The 17,611-nt window shown below is 41.1% G+C and overlaps 1 protein-coding gene across 15 annotated transcripts in view; it reads right to left on the bottom strand.

The window, feature by feature from the left end:
- Positions 1-17,611, bottom strand: part of RBM47 (RNA binding motif protein 47) — a 183,741-nt gene that overhangs the window by 87,714 nt on the left and 78,416 nt on the right. Inside the window, exon 1 of one of the 15 annotated variants that reach the window (XM_049886968.1) lies at positions 4,772-9,938. The exons of the other annotated variants lie outside the window; for them this stretch is intronic. The gene's annotated coding sequence lies outside the window, so the exon portion shown is untranslated. Of the gene's footprint in view, positions 1-4,771; positions 9,939-17,611 lie in introns of those variants that run through there. 15 annotated transcript variants of the gene reach the window in all.

Below are 17,611 nucleotides of genomic sequence, written 5' to 3'. Positions count from 1 at the left end.
TCAAGTCCAGAAAGCACCTGCTCCAAAGGAAGACCTTAGGCAAGAAAGCCTAAGAGGCTGTTATAAAAGTAATAAAGTTACTTTTTGACACACTAGGGGAAAAAAAAATCAAGACGTTCAGTTGAAACAGAAATTTTGCCACCCACGGGTCAACCTGCAGAGCCTCCTGGGAGTTATATTAAGCACTTTTTTTAACTCCACTTTAAAGCACCTGACCTTTGACTCCCGGAAAAATTTCTAAGTAATTCTGACTTAAAATTCACCTAACTTTCTTATGGTGATTAAATATTTCTTTATATACAGATACTAAAACCAGATCTTAAAGACAAAAAAAGCTCTCAAAAGATGTTAAATATGAATAAAGCAAACAAAGATTTTGGAATATATACCATGTGCATCTGAAAATAAAACTTATTCATAAGCAAAGATGAAAATAAACAACACACAGAGACTTACTCATAAAACAAACTTCGAAGGGAAAGAAAGAGTAAATGACCTACAAAAGGTCATGTTAATACTGGCTTCTGACAGGAAATACACACGTCTGCACTATCTAACAGCCCTGGTGGTGCAGTGGTTAAGCGCTCAGCTGCTGACTTTAAGGTTGGTGGTTTGAACTCACCGGCTGCTCTGCGGAAGAAAGATGTGGCAATCTGCTTCCGTAAAGATTACTGCCTTGGAAACGCCACCGGGCAGTTCTACTCTGTCCTGCAGGGTTGCTATGAGACCGAATAGACTGCACAGCAATGTAGCACTATCATATAAAAACCAAGTCTGTGAAAAGGAGGTGGCAGAGCCTCAACAGTAACCTGGCCTCATCTTTACCAGGATGAGACTGCTATCTGGTGTAACTAACGAACCCAATACTGAAGTCATAAAACTTTTCTGGGCTCAGTTTCTTCATTTGCAAAACAGTGGCAGTCACCGTCTAGGGTGAAGGTTCCAGTTAAATAAACAGTCCCTTTACAGAACTTAGCAAATACACTCCCAGAAACAGACTTCTCTCCTTCCGCCTTTTCAATGATAACATTTCCATCTCGCCCTTTATGAGATCAGTTCACTTTAAATAGCTGGCATACACAGGAAGTGATATGCAGCTCATACGGTCATTTTTTCTTTAATTCTCCAGACTTTCTTAAATCGTGGCCCATTCATAAAAAGGAAGGTAATGCAGCCAAGAAAGAATAAATGACAGCTACATGTAACACATGGATAGTATCACAAGCATAAAGTAATAATGTTGAGTAAAAAAAGCCAGACACAAAAGAGCACACACTGTATGATTCCATTTTTATGAAGTTCAAGGACAGCCAGAGCTAATCTATGGCGACAGAAATCAGAATGATCTTTACCTTTCTAGGGCAGGAGAGTCTGACAGGGAAAAGATGCCCAAGAGAGCCTTCTGAGGTGCTGAAAATATTCAGTATCTTGATCTAGGTGGTGATCACACAGGTGCGTATACACGTAAAAATTCATCAAGCTATACAGTTAAGAGTTGCATTTTACTGCCTTTATCTTATATCTCAATAGATAACGTTACAGAATATTTTTTCAAAGCACTCATTTGACTTAATCTTCCTATGTGTATTATTTTCTTGCATGAAAATCTTCCAAGTGATTTATACTTTTCACTATCATTTGAAGCATAGGCTGTGGAGCCCATTCGTCTTCTTGGTGAACCAAGGTTACCCTTACAAACTTACGTGGTTGTATTGGGCTGAGACGGAGTGATAGCCTCAGAGACCATTGCTTCTATATGGATCACAGTAGTTTTTGTCCTATTTCTCCCTGCTGTATGCCTGCTTATAGCCACCTCTGTCCTAATTTGCTTTCACTCATTTATTTTTTCATGCATTTGGCACATATTGATTGAACATCTAGTGAGAAGCACTGGTGGCACAATGGTTAAGTGCTATGCTACTAACAGAAAGGCTGGTTGTTTGAACCTACCCAGCGGCTCCACAGGGGAAAGGCCCAGCCATCTGTAAAGATAACATAGGAAATCCTATGGGGGCAGTTCTACTCTGTCACCTGGGGTCACTATGGGTTGGAAATCGACTCGACGACAGCTAACAACAACTGTACATGCTAAGTGCTGGAGATATAAAAAAGGGGTGAATAATACACTCATGGTTCATGACCTCAGGGAACTTGCATTTTAGCCGTGGAGGCAATTATAACATGTGTGTAATAAATATCTTGAAAGAGGAAGTATACGACCTAATTTAAGAGCTGAGAAATACAAACCTAGCCCAAAGTAAACCCTTAATAAGTATTTGTTGAATGAATGAATGGTCATTAGCCAGGCAAAAAAGAAGAAAAGATTTCTGATTTATTGCACACTTCATGAGGAATTTTTACGGATGATATCAATAGGCACTGAATAAAGACCTGATGGACTTCATGGCACTAATTTTGGCTGCTGTGAGGGCTATTTTTCACTTTACTTAAGAGCTTGAGTTGCTGGGTAAGTGAAGGATTTTTAGTTGCTGCTCGGCTGACTTACACCTATTCGTTTTTGTATCATCCTAGAGAAACAAAACTGGCCACAAGTGTCTATGATAATTTCTCCAGGTTGCCTGCCTAGTTCTGACTCCAAGCTCCCGTAGAATGTGACTTCTCAGGCAAGGTAAGCAGACTAACCTTGAAAGGTTGTCACCACTCATGCCTCTGTGTGAAAGACTGTCCAAGTAAACCAAAACAGCCGTGACTCCATGGGCCTTATCCCATGTTGCAAATTACATTTGATTCAGAGTCCATTATTGTCCCTAGAGATTCCATCTTTCTGACATTTGACAAACCAAGAACCTACAGTCTAAAGGACAGAAGGAACAGATAACAACAACCTTTGCAGGGAGATTTTACTCAATTATGCCTTATAAAAAGGCAACCTGACATAGAACCATTATTATCATACTGTGTTTAAAAGCAGCAAAGCTTAAAATGCCAGAGATGTGGGCCAAGTTACTCAGGGCTTAATTTGATGCATGACTTGATCTGTCAACAAACTATCTTGTAACTGTAAGAACACCTAAAAAGAGGTATAAATGTAGGCTTTTGGTGATCTTAGCTTCTTGCAATTCTGTATCGATCTTTGGGACCTGAAATCTGAAAGGGTTAAACAAAGAGACTACACCAGATAAAGGACTTTTGCCAACAAAATACAGGAACACAAGGAGTGACAAGTATCTGGAAATGGTTTCCCAGAGTCTTCCAGCTCCTGATAAAATACCAGACTTAGAACTGCATCAGTCTACTTCAGAGACAGTGGTATTAATGTCTGACCTCCTTCTCTGGCCAGGACATATATTTTGGATTTATGTGGTATCACAGAAGGTCAAAGCCTTTGCAGACTCTGACGCAATCTAAGTGCACCTATAGGACAGCCCAGTAGACAGCATGTCTCCGTACCGCAGTTTGGAAGTCTTTAAAGAGAGGTAAGAAAAGGTTAATCCACTTGCCAGAAGTTACATAAAGTTGCAGTGGACAGAGCAGTGCAATGACTTGCTAAGCCAAATTTTCTTAAACACATACAAAAATAATCAAATCTGCCATCCCTCCAGTGAAATCCACGTCATTTGCCCTCCTCAGTTGGAAGGTTTAGTACTATTTGCCTAAATACACAACGCCACAGCCATGTTTTTCCCATGGAGGAAGTTTTTTCTAATTTTGAAACAATTGTTTCTTTTAGCCATTTTGCAATGACTTGAAACCTGTCAGAAGAAAAGCCATTGGCTTCTCACGACCAGGGTCCTGGGCAAAAACATACCCAAATCACGTTCTTCCAATAAGCGATGCGTTCTTAAAGCTTCGTACCAGCTTTACATCTGTATCTTCTACCATAGCATATAACAGGCCAGAGATCATATATATATTTGTTATATTATATTGCAAGTCCTTTTCTTATGAACTGGCTATTAGAGAAATCTTTTAAAGCTGTTTTTTTTGTTGTTGTTGTTGTTAGTTTTTTGTCCTCTGGATTTTCTTAGTTACTGCATGGGTTTTATCCACTAATAACACGGCTGTGTCCAGTATATCATTGTTACAATTGATCAAGTGTAAACACTTGACGAAGGCCATAGCTTTACCATAGATGCTCAAGTTTTCCACTAAAACAAAACAAAAAAAAACCCAGCGACAACAAAAATATATCAGAATATAAAGACTTAGTATTCCCAGAAAAATCTTTATTCAGAAGTTTCTCCAAAACTGTATGACCAGCTTATAAAAGTCATTCTCATCTGCTGTGTTCTAAAAACACCAATTTCAAGCTGACCTTTTATTTGTTGTTATCTTGTCTAAATTTAACAGAATGAGGGGGAGAGAAAGTTTAAACGTATTTTCACGAAACCAGAGCCACCATTTAGCTAAACCTTTTAATGGAATGAGTCACCGGGCATACATACTCCGAGTACAAATCACAAGGTTCCACGTCGCCTCCTGGAAACAGGGCACCTGGTTCTGAACTCTTGACTAAAGCAAACCTTAATGTCTGATTCAGTCAACAGTGAAGCCTCGAGCACAGGTCAATTTTACCTCACTCTCCATGACACTCACCTCCCTCTAGTAAAACCGAAAACAACGTTCAGTCGAAAGTAAAGGTTAAAATTATCAGGGGACTCCGAGACACAGAAAAACACAGTTTGCAAAGAAATTATGTTTTCCCCCTTCCTCCACCCCGCTCCCACCATCCCTTCGGCAGAAGGGAACCTGAATCTTATGCAATCTGAAATTTTAAATATTTATAAACAGTAAAGTATGAAACAAGTACCTGCCAAACACCTGGTGCTCTTTCCCCGGCTCCTTCTCTCCTCCCACACTCTGGCAACGGAATGCCCTTCAAAACCACGGCTCAGTGCTTTTGGTAAATGTTTTACGAGACACTAAACAGCCTTGCGTCCCACCCTCAGAGCAAACACCATTGAGAGAACACAATATAATGGTGGCAAAGATATCGTGTGATGTACAATAATATAAATGAACGAACAGGCTCTGTTTCCACACTTCCCCCACAGGGAAACAAAAATCCTAAATTTGCAGGCGCCAGGGGTGGGCTAGCAGGAAGGACTCACAGAAATAAACCTCTATGCTAGAAGTGCTGGGGTTTTTTTGTGTGTTTTCTTTTTTAAGGTGGATTTATGATAAGCTCATTGTTCTAATCCTCAGGCAAGCCTTGGCTTGCTAAACTGAAAAAGTGTCAAAGGCAAGAGTTAATAAAGGATAGAGTTCATCACTGGATCTACACACACAGTAGCGTCTGTATATACTTGATGTATTTCTATTTACCAGAGAAAGCAAACCTTGAAAAAGCTCTGGATAAGCCATCTTCCACAATAACAAAATGTACTGCCCATTTTCAATATCCTTCAAGTTATTCCCAGTTAAAAACCAACTCTGCTCCAAACCAGAAGTTTTGCATTCCATTCAAGTTAACAATTAGAACTGGAGGATAACAGAAACTTGCTGGCACAAAACCATTAGCATACCCAGAATGTCAGGTGCCTCTTGGTACCACCAGGGTTAACAACATAAAGGCAGTGTGCCTGGGGATCGTCTGCTTGGTTCTATAGAAACTACAGGTGGAAATTGCTAAGAGTCCCAAGCACATATCTGAGTCGCATTTACCTACCTGCCTTGAGATCTCAGAGTGGGGCATTCTGAGAACTATTTAGCCACCATGCAACCTGCTCGCGCTTAAAGGAGATCAGTGCTGTTTAGAGAGGAAGCAAGAGTACAAGCTCTCTCGTCCCACTCACTTCTGATTCCGGCTTTGGCTTTGGAATCACATATGTGGGCATGTTAGGCAAATAAAACAGCCCACTCTCTTATACCCACGTCCCACCACAGTCCCCAAGCATACTCAGAATTCTGCACTTCACACCTTCAAGAGGGTAAAGTCTGGTGGAGTAAAAAAGAATACTGAACTTAGAACTGGGATCCTAGCTTTTCTACATATCAGCTGTGTGACCTTGAGCAAGTCACTTAACCTCTCTGAGCCTGTTTCTTCATCTATAAAGACATCTAGAATCACAAAAGACATCTCTATGATCTCTTCCAGCTCTCTAAATCTGAGGGCCTAGAAATTGGCACAGAGCAGTTCTTCACATTTTCAAAGCATCTTAAGAGTTGCAACATTTTTTTCCTGACCCCCCTACCTTATGTGTATGGGTCCTATCTTACTTTCAATTTCTTCATGTTACAGACGCCCAGGTTAGTTCTGTGACTAAAAGCAATTGCCTTCCCTTCTCTCTGGCCTGACTAATTTGGGTGGATGCCGTAAATGACCCTTTATCAGCCTGCTCAGGGGTGTGGTGAGAGGGCCTCGGAGCCGCCTTCAGCCCAGAGCTACCATCTCCTTTTGCTTTCATAACACTCTGCCACCTCATGAATTCATCTTCCCCTCTAACACAATTAGCTGCCAGCCTCATAAAGCTCATCCTGTCCTCTCTTTCCCCTTTCTTCTCTATTTCTTTTTCTTTTCTCCCATTTTCTTTTTCCCTTTCCTTCCCCTCTTTCTTTCCAGCCTCGCTTTCCTGAGAGAAAGGTGATGGTAATGTGGTGGAGAGATTATTCTTCTCTTTCTCTCTCTTCTCTTATTTTATGGGACATATCAAACAACCCAGGGAGGGCGGTAAGAGAAATCTTGTCATCCATATTCTACAGATGAGGACACTGAGATATACAGAGATTAAAGAACTCGTCCGAGGTCACAGAGATTCCTGAAGGACCTGGGACTAAAGCTCAGCTTTCCTGACTAGGCCAAGAATTCCCTCTGGCCACTCTAGGCTTTGACCAATTCTTTGCCCTCATATGTACCTCTTTTCAATGTCCTGAAGTCCCCACCAGGTCTAATCCACTCTCCCTGCCAACTGTGGCATCTTTCTCCAGCTGCTCTTCACCCTCATCACCTTCCTTTCTCCAGATAAGCGCAGTCTCACTCTGTGTGTCAACCTTTTATTCTAATTTTACAGGAGCCCTGGTGGCGTGGTGGCTAAATGCTTGGCTGCTAACTAAAAGGTTGGCAATTCAAACCCACCAACCTCTCAGCAGGAAAAAAGACATGGTGGTCTGCTTCCCTAAAGATTAAAAAAAAAAAAAAAAGATTACAACCTTGGAAATCCTATGAGGGCAGTTGCACTATGTCCTATAAGGGGTTGCTATGAGTCGGGATGAACTCAATGGCAACTAGTTTATGTGCTCTACAGAGTCCCTGGTTGGTGCAAATGGTTAACATGCTCAGCAGCTAACTGAAAGTTTGGAGGTTGGAAATCCCGTGGGGCAGTTGTACTCTGTCCTGTAGGGTCTGTATGAGTTAGAATTGACTCGATGGCAATGGGTTTTATGTTTATCTCACTTGAGTCCTATAACCCACCTGGCTGCTCCTTGTCCTTTGTGTGCTCTTCTTTAAGCAAACCCAATTGGAGCAAACCCCAAAATGACAAAGATGAAAGACTGGGGGTTAGTTATTCACTTCACAAGAACCTTTCCTTACTAGCACTCTCCGGAGCCAGGCCTGACTTTCCACCAGCTCTGGTGTTTTTGTGTGCACTTAGGCTGCCTTTCTAGACCACCAGAGCATTCACTCTGCATCCATTAGCGTGGAGTCTAGGGCCTTACTACAGCATACCTGAATTGTGATAGATTAAAAAAAAAAAACTTTTGAAGACATAGTAACTGAATCCAAAGCAGAGTCTCGCTGGAGTGAATTCCAGCCTTAAGGGGAGGCCAAAGTTTGGGATTTTTATGTTAATTTATATATTTGAATGAGGGTGAGAAAGTGGGTTATAAAGACAAGAAAGAAAATAAACTAACCAACAAATCACATCATAGAACAGGCATCATTTATTAAGTGTCTACAATTGCCAGGTACTTGATATATGAGATCTTGGCCAGAGAGGCTGCCCAAGGGCACAGAGCTGATAACGGCAGACCTGAGCTTCAAAGCAGGTCTCAATCAGAGTCCTTACTCTGTCCTATGCTCAATGAAACCTACTCATCAACTTTGCTGGAAGTATGTCTATTGCCTAAGTCAAGGTTCACCTGCGTATATTTCCTGCTACTCTTTGCTCAGAAACGGTTCAACCTTGTTCATCTACTTCTTTTCCTTAGCCTCCCACCTTCCTTGTCTTCCTCCCTCCACCTTTTCTTCTTTCCTAATCCTCAAGACAATCTGTCCTGTTCCCTTTGAAATCTATTGACAAACTTTATTTACTATTGGGGCCCTCATTTGACCACAAGAACCAACCAAATAGATACTACGGGTTCTCCCATTTCAGGTAAGCCTTGTATGTTCATTTTTCCTGTGATCACACATTTGATATTTGAATTTAAACACTGTAGGCAGAATTCCCTGAGTAGCATACAGCACTTGGAATGCTATTGTTTTCAAATATTATATCTCAATCTGCTCACAGACTAAATTTTAACTAAAGGACTGTGTATCTGTGCAATATAAATGTTTTATAATGGCATTTCTCCACCCCCAGTCATACAATTTACCACCCGCCTGTCAGTTTGTCATGCTGTGGTGGCTCGCATGTTGCTGTGATGCTGGAAGCTATGCCACCAGTATTTCAAATATTAGCAGGGTCACCCACGGTGGACAGGTTTCAACAGAGCTTCCAGACTAAGACAGACTGGGAAGAAAGGCCTGATGATCTACTTCTGAAAATTAGTTAATGACAACCTTATGGATCACAACAGAACACTGTCCAATTTGCTTGCTTTGGATACACCATCAGAAGGGATCACTCAGTAGAGTAAGACATCTTGTTTGGTGAAGTAAAGGGCCAGCAGGAGCAAGGGAGGCTCTCAGTGAAATGTACTGGCACAATAGCCGCAATGATGGACTTGAACATTACGGCAATCAGGAGTTTGGTGCAGGACTTGGCAACATTTCATTCTGTGGTACATAAGGATGCCACGAGTCGGAATGGATTCAACGGCAGCTATCTATCATCTCTAGTCATACAATTCTATGCTGAGTTTTTGCCCTGTTGTCTTTGACATGCCAGCGTGTGCAGGTCCCCTAGAATTTTGGACTGCAGAGTTCAGGTACAGCAGGATATTTGGAACTCCAGTGATTGCTGCTCCATCACCGGGTCTGCTCCAGAGTGTCTCTCAGCAGTTCCTCTAGAGGCCCATTTCTAGCTTGGATACCTTTGAGGCCAGCATACGTTTAAACTGCAGGATTGTTCCAGAATCTCAAAGGTATCTTGAGCTCCCTAGGTAACACTACGGGATAGGAAAAGAGAAAGCACAAGAGGGAAGAGATGTGATTTTCAAACTTCCAAGTCTCCCAGAGTCTCCCAAAGGCCTTAGAACTCCGTTGAATTACTTCAGCCCTTCGGTTCTCTGGAGAAGGCTTCAAAGAGTGCTGTAAGCATTGCCCAGTCAGTCTAAATTTAGACCCTAAGAAAGGTCCCACCAACTCTTCATGTTTTCCCAAGTAGCCCAAGGAAGCTGGAACAAGCGAACACACGATTAAGCTACACTCCCCGGCACTGTCTTTGACTGAAACATCATCCAATAGACCAGTGGTTCTCAAAGCGAGGTACTTGGACCCTTGGAGGACTACAAGGCTCTTTCAGAAGTCTGTAAGGTCAAGACTATCTTCACAATAAACCCCAAAACCAAACCTGCTGCTATCTAGTTGATTCAGACTCATAGCAACCCTATAGGACAGAGTAGAACTGTCCCATATGGTTTCCAAGGAGCGCCTGGTGGATTCAAACTGCCAAACTTTTGGTTAGCAGCTAATACATATTATTTGCCTGTTTCACTATATTGACATTTGCACTTATGATGAAAAGGCAATGGAGGGTAAAACTGTTGGCACCTTAGTACAAATTAAGGCAATGGCACCAATGTGTACTTAGTGATCATATTATTTTCCATCACAAGGCACTCAAAATTCAAATTAAAAAAAAAAAAGTCCATTTTCCTTAAGAATGTACTTGATAAAAAAAAATTGATGAAGTAGTAAAAACTATTAATTTCATTAAACCTCAATTTGTGAATATGAATCTTTTTAATAATCTATGCAATGAAAAGAGAACTATGCATAAACAACTTCTGCTTCGCATCAAATCACCACGGTTATTTCAAGGAAAAGCACTTGTGTGATTTTTTGAGTTGCAAGCTAAACTAGTCACTTTTGTCATGGGATAAGATTTTTGCTTGAAAGAATGACAAACAAATCATGGTTATTGAGAATTGGGTATGTGGCAGACATTTTTCTCAAAGAGCAATGAAATGACACTTTTGCTTAAAACAACTGACAGTCTTTGTTTCCAATGACAAAATCCAAGCTTTCAAGCAAAAGTTAAAATTTTAGAAAACTTACATCTGACACCATGAATTTGACCTAACCTAACTTAGCCAGTTACTTTCAGATTGACTCTGGCTCATGGCAATCTTACACTCCACAGACTTTCCAAAGGCTGATTTTTCACAAGTAGATCACCAGTCCTTTCTTTCCAGGTGCCTCCAGGTGGACTCAAACCTCCAACCTTTCGGTTAGCAGCTAAGTGCATTAACCATTTGTACCACAGACTCCATGATCTTGACCAAACAAAAAACTAAACCCAGTGCCATTGAGTCGATTGCAACTCATAGCAACCCTATAGGACAGAGTAGAACTGCCCCATAGGGTTTCCAAGGACAGCTGGTGGATTCGAACTGCCAACCTTTTGGTTAGCATCCGCAGCTCTTAACCACTATATAATCAGGGCATAACATGAGCTTGATAGCTGGCCAATAATTAAAGACTCTAATGAAGAGATCAGTTGTGAAATTATCAAAAGTGGTTTCTTAATACTGTATAATGAAATGTGCCAACATTCGGAAGATCTGCATAACTCAGTATACCAATATTTTCCAAATGACTAATATATACTGTTACAAAATCATTCATGGGTAAAAGAGCCTTTCGAAGTGCAACATAGTATCATAGAATATTTACAACTATCTGAAAAGGTTACTAAAATACTCCTCCCTTTTCCAACTAGGTATCTTTGTAAAGCTGAATTTTCTTTACTTCAGCCCAAACAGCATGTCTCAACAAACTGAATGCAGGAGCTGATGGGAGAACACAGCTACTCAAGCCAGTTATTAAAGAGATTTGCAAAAACATAAACAATGCACTCTGCTCTCTATATTTTTTGTTTTGCAAAATTATTTTTCATAAAAATGTTATTTATGTTAATATAGATTATTATCCATGTTTACTATTTAACTATATCAACATAGGAGTTTATAGTTATTTTTTAATGAATTAATAAATATTTTTATATTTCCTAGTTTTAATTTCTAGTGTGGCAAATAGTGATAGATACAGCTCACATAAACAAAACCTCTCTGGGTTCCTCAATAATTTTCAAGAATGTAAAGATAGGGTTACCAGATTTAACAATAAAAATATAGGATGCCCATTGGAACTCAAGTTTCAGATGAACAACAAATAATATTTTAGTATATAAATATGTTCCATGCAATATTTAATACCTACTTATATAAAAACATCGTTTGTTGTTTTTCTGAAATTCATATGCAACTGGGTGTCTTGTATTTTATCTGCTAATCCTGTTAATTCATCCAGAGCCCAAAAAATTTGAAACGCTGCACTAGACTACAACTCTCACACATGTGCTAAAACACTGGCCAGACACAATGCTGATGTAAATCCTATGTACTATTATTAGCCCTATATTACAAATGATGAAATAGAAATTCAAAGAAGTCACACACATACCCATTGCCATCGAGTCAATCCCGACTCATAGTGACCCTACAGGACAGAATAGAATCGCCCCATAGAGTTTCCAAGGAGCATCTGGTGGATTTGAACTGCCAACCTTTTGGTTAGCAGCAGTAGTTCTTAACCACTACACCATCAGGGTTTCCCAAAGAAGTCCGGTGAGCTAAATATTAGTGGGGGACAAGACTGGAACCCACCCACCCAGACTCCGAAATCCCAGCTTATAACTACTAGGCTACATCAAACAATGGGAGATTCCCAAGGATGATTGGTTTTTCTGCATGTTTCCATCTCAAATTTTAGTAAATCAACTTCGGCTGCTTATCTTCTCACTCCTTCTCTATCACAGCTGTATGTTCTGCTATCAGAGCAAGGGTGAAAGCCAAGGTTAAAAGCACAGTGTGAGTCAGGGGTGAAAAGTCAACCCAGAACTGGCCATCAGCATTCTGACTTAGAGCAGGCTTTCTTAATGGATGCTTCCCTGAGCATAACAGCAGCACTGTTCTGGGTTTGGAATTCTAGACTGGAGCAACAGTGCACAGGTGCTGCTCATTATTACTCATTGAAAACTACTGGGAGCCCAGTGCTTCATTAGAACCATCCTTTAGGATAAGTTGGGAATTTCTCCAAATGAATCTGTACCAACTGAAGCAAATGCAACCATTGTGCAAATAAGCCAAGGTCCGGTGTTTTGCATGATCACTACTCAGACCACTGGATATATATTTTATGAGCTCAGGCTCAACAGCAAACAAACAAAGGAAAGTAAAAATTTTTATGATCAAGTATGGAGGCAAGAATATGCACTACACTGTTCTAGAGGGCCTGCAGATATAAAAATGAATTCACTTACAACCAACTAGCACGGGGGTCTCCTCAATTTACCCAAATTGCTAAAATGTTGTATAGGAAGTGATAAGCATGACAAGGGCAACAGTCTTTCATATGAAAATATTTCTTTAAAAAATATTTCTTTAAAAAAGGGAGGATTTACCTTCCAAGTCTTTTTAGTTTGTAAACTTGGGTTTTTATTAGATCTGAGGCACATTATATTATACCAAGGGTAGCTGTGTATACCTAGGAAGAAAGGCATGGCAATCTACTTCTGAAAACCCTGTGGACAATAACAGAAGATTGTCTGAGAACCCACTATCATGAAGATGGTGCAGGACTTGGCAACATCTGGTTCTGTAATGCATAGGGTCACCATGAATCGTTGCCAATTTGTAGGCAACTAACAACAACAACAGTTGTGAACACAGAAGCTAAGGGAACTAAAGATTTGAAAATTAACTTAGAGGAAAGAAGAGAATGAAGACAAGAGGGTAGATCAGAAAAAGGAAAGGTGCCAAAACTGAATTAAGAAGAGGTGCATTTTAGAATCCAAGACCGAATGAAAGCCCAGGTACAGAACAGGCCTAGGTAGAATGAGGGTTTGGCAAAGCCAGAGGACCCTGGATACTTGAGGGTGGGGGATCAGAAGGAAAACCTGAAGAGTCACTATGAAAAAATTGTCAACTTTGCAGTTGGTCTCAAGCTTAACTGGCAGTGCTGATGTCTGAGTTGAGATACTACCCAGCCTTGCCTTAGGTTTTTCCCCTCCTTTCAGTTCAGCCCCTTTATCTGCCCACTCAGTCTAGATCCCTCAGGCGCTGAAAGGAATGGAAGCAAGAGGAAAAAGAAAGACAAACTGAGTTGAAAGCGTGGGTGCCCTCCTTAGATGGTCTTAGATGACCAAGAATCCCTATGGCTTTTCTCTATGTGGAGCCTTTAAAACTTAGTCCTGTAAATGCTAAATGTCAAGGAGACAGCCAGCAACTGTGACTCATCAAATTTCCAAAGCCAAGACTAGAACACAGAGACCCTGGGTCCAAGGACTCGCTTTCTACCTTCAGTACACAAGTCACACAGTCCTACCTTCTTCAGCTTCATCTTCACATTCAGAGATGATGGAAGCCAAGTGCTGGTCTACTGCCCACCAGCCCAGCTGCCTTTCACCTCCTTTAAGGAGCAATAAAGTACACAGAACATGGAGTTTTATGCCATCGTGTTTGAGCCATTGTCCTTATTACATTTCAGAAAGTGACCTTCCTATAAAGACCCACTTTTTTTTTTAATTAACTTTTTGAGCTTCAAGTGGACGTTTACAAATCAAGTCAGACTGTCACATATAAGTTTATATACACCTTACTCCATACTCCCACTTACTCTCCCCCTAATGAGTCAGCCCTTCCAGTCTCTCCTTTCGTGACAATTTTGCCAGCTTCCAACCCTCTCTACCCTCCCATCCCCCCTCCAAACAGGGGATGCCTACACAGTCTCAAGTGTCCACCTGATATAAATAGCTCACTCTTCATCAGCATCTCTCTCCTACCCACTGTCCAGTCCCTTTCATGTCTGATGAGTTGTCTTCGGGGATGGTTCCCGTCCTGTGCTAACAGAAGGTTTGGGGACCATGAGCACCAGGATTCCTCTAGTCTCAGTCAGACCATTAAGTATGGTCTTTTTGTGAGAATTTGGGGTCTGCATCCCACTGATCTCCTGCTCCCTCAGGGGCTCTCTGTTGTGCTCCCTGTCAGGGCAGTCATCGGTTGTGGCCGGGCACCAACTAGTTCTTCTGGTCTCAGGATGATGTAAGTCTCTGGTTCATGTGGCCCTTTCTGTCTCTTGGGCTCATAGTTATTGTGTGACCTTGGTGTTCTTCATTTTCCTTTGATCCAGGTGGGTTGAGACCCATTGATGCATCTTAGATGGCCGCTTGTTAGTATTTAAGACCCCAGACACCACATTTTAAAGTGGGATGCAGAATGTTTTCATAATAGAATTATTTTGCCAATTGACTTAGAAGTCCCCTTAAGCCATAGTCCCCAAACCCCCGCCCTTGCTCCGCTGACCTTTGAAGTATTCAGTTTATCCCAGAAACTTCTTTGCTTTTGGTCCAGTCCAGTCCAGTTGAGCTGACCTTCCATGTATTGAGTATTGTCCTTCCCTTCACCTGAAGCAGTTCTTATCTACTAATTAATCGGTAAAAAACCCTCTCCCACCCTCCCTCCCACCCCGCCTCGTAACCACAAAAGTATGTGTTCTTCTCAGTTTATACTATTTCTCAAGTGGAAAGACCCAGACACTTTTTGAGGTAAGTAGCATTCTGAACCGTCAAGGACCAGATAGTAAATATTTTAGGCTTTGCTAGCCATACAGGTCTCTGTTGCATATTTTTCTTCATTTTTGGTCATGTCAGATTTTTTTGTTTGTTTGCTTGCTTGGTAACCCTTTAATAATGTAAAAATCATTCTTAAGGTAGCAGGTCATAGAAAAACAGACAGTGGACTGAATGTGCTTCTTTCTTCTGTCCACCATAGAGGAGCCCTGGTGGTGCAACGGTTAAGGTCTTGGCTGCTAACTGAAAGATTGTCAGTTTGAACCCACCCAGTGGCTCTGAGAGAGATCTGCTTCCATAGAGATTACAAAAAAAACAAAGAAAGAAAGAAAGCCATCAAGTCAATTCTGACTCTTAGTGACCTTCTAGGACAGAGTAGAAATGCCTCATGGAGTTTCCAAGGAGTGGCTGGCGGATTCCAACTGCCTACATTTTGGTTAGCAGCCGAGCACTTAACCACTACGCCACCAGGGTTTCCGGGTTTTTATACCTGTTTACGGAGCCTTGGTGGCACAGTAGATAGGAGCTCAACTGCTGACCAAAATGTCAGCAGTTTGAATCCACCAGCTGCTCCTTGGAAACCCTTTGGGGCAGTTCCACTTTGTCCTTGCGGGTTCACTGTGAGTTGGAATCGACTCAACCATGACTGATTTATACATGTTTACAAGGAGCCCTGGTGGCGATGTGTTTAAGTGCTCAGCTGCTAACCAAAAAGGTCAGCAGTTTGAACCCACCAGCCACTCCACGGAAGAAAGATGTGGCAGTCTGCTTCCACAAAAATTACAGCCTTGGAAATCCTATGGCGCAGTTCTACTCTGTCATATAGGGTCACTATGAGTTGAAATTAACTCGACAGCAACGGGTTTGGTTTTGGTTTATAACCTGTTTACACTTGAGAAAACTATCGTCATTTCGGTTACATGACATGTTTCAAATCACACAGTAATTGGCAGGAAAGCTGGGGCCAGAAACTTGGTTTCCTATTTCCCAAACAGTTCTCTTCCTACTACTCTATCACACACTATGAAATTAGTAGCATAAATTCAATTCAACAAATGCTTCTGAAGTATTTCTCACATGTCAGCATTGGCTAGGTACTCTAGGGATACAAATGAAGTATAAGAGAGGATTACTACCCATGAAAAGCTTTGGCCTCACTGAGAAAAAAAAAAAGAAACATACAAATGAAACAAATACATGCTGTCTCACATGGTTATGTAACTATGTGTCTAAAACATGGGCTGTCTAATACAGCTTTCTATAATGATGGAAATGTTCTATATCTTTGTTGTCCAACATGTCAACCACTAGCCACACATGTGCCTAATGAAACACTTGAAATATGGCTACTTCATTAGACATCACAAAAGAATGGTTAGAGATCTGGATGGAAAATACGTGACACAGGGACTGTCTATTCTGTCTTCCTCTGAGCATGGAAGGGCTCTTGGGATTCTCCATGCAACCATATGCCTGGAATTGGCATATGTAATAAAACCAGCCTCGATAAAGACGAAAGGTGACAAAGGTGAGCTGAAGGAGGAAGTGCTTGAGCTGAGCTTAGAAAGATAAGATTTGGACAAGAGGAAAGTACGGGGTTCTCCATGTACAGGACAGCATGAGCAAAGGACTGGATGGAACTCACCTGGCTCTGGACACAGAGGATACTGGCCCCACAGGGAGGTGTGTGTTGGATGCAGTGGGAGATAAGGGGGCAGGTAGAAGGGTGGGGCTGGATTAAGAAGATCTCTGAATTGTAGAAGTTTGGACTTGTTTCGTGCTCAAAAGGAGCCCCTGAAGGCTTTAAGCAGGCTAAGGACCAGAGAAAAGCATGTTTTAGGCAGGCAAATCTGATAGACGGCCCCAGAATGGGTTGCATAATGGACATAGACTGGTCTCAGTAAGACCAGTAAGGCGGCTATTGCAGTAAAGGTGTTTGTTCATTTTGCCTTTAGGAAAGTAATACTTGTTTATTAAAAGCAAAAAAAAAAAAAGAATCTTGAAATGAAACTATCCCTTGAAGACATCTTTAAACAAAACAAAACAAAAATAGTTTAAATCAAAAAGAATGTCATCCTTAAGGTTTTTTTTTTTTTAAATTATCTTTATGATACCAAAGAGATTACAGTAACTCTAAAGCATAGATAAGTTTAGGGGGCCAAAACCAAACCAAACTCATTGTCGTCGAGTTGATTCCAACTCATAGTGACCCTAAGGAAAGAGGAGAACTGCCCCATAGGGTTTCCAAGGAGAGCCTGGTGGATTTGAACTGCCGACCTTCTGGTTAGCAGCCATAGCTTTTAACCACTATGCCACCAGGGTTTAGGGTGCAGTGAGTCTAAATTAATGGGGGTGAAACAACTAGAGCAGAAATAATCAGAATGGTGACATAATATGAAGAATGTAACCAATGTCACTGAACAATATGTGTAAAAATTGTTAAACGGGAGCATGTTTTGATGTGTGTATTTTTACTAAAAGTAAAATCAAATTAAGTTAAAGAAATACAAATCACAGACAAGCAGATATAAAGAAAAATTATAATCAGCAGCCTACTATTCAAAAGCAAGCACTGCTAACATTTTGCTACAGTTTCTTACAGTCCCCCACCACCATGCCCCAATAGCTATTGCAATAACGCAAAAATGAAGTTACAGCTTGGACTAGGAAGGTGGTATTGTGAACGGAGGGGG

The sequence above is a fragment of the Elephas maximus genome, chromosome 5, assembly GCF_024166365.1.
Source record: "Elephas maximus indicus isolate mEleMax1 chromosome 5, mEleMax1 primary haplotype, whole genome shotgun sequence".
NCBI lineage: Eukaryota > Metazoa > Chordata > Mammalia > Proboscidea > Elephantidae > Elephas > Elephas maximus.
Note: the sequence above shows the minus strand (reverse complement) of the source record. Positions and strands in the feature narration are given on the sequence as shown.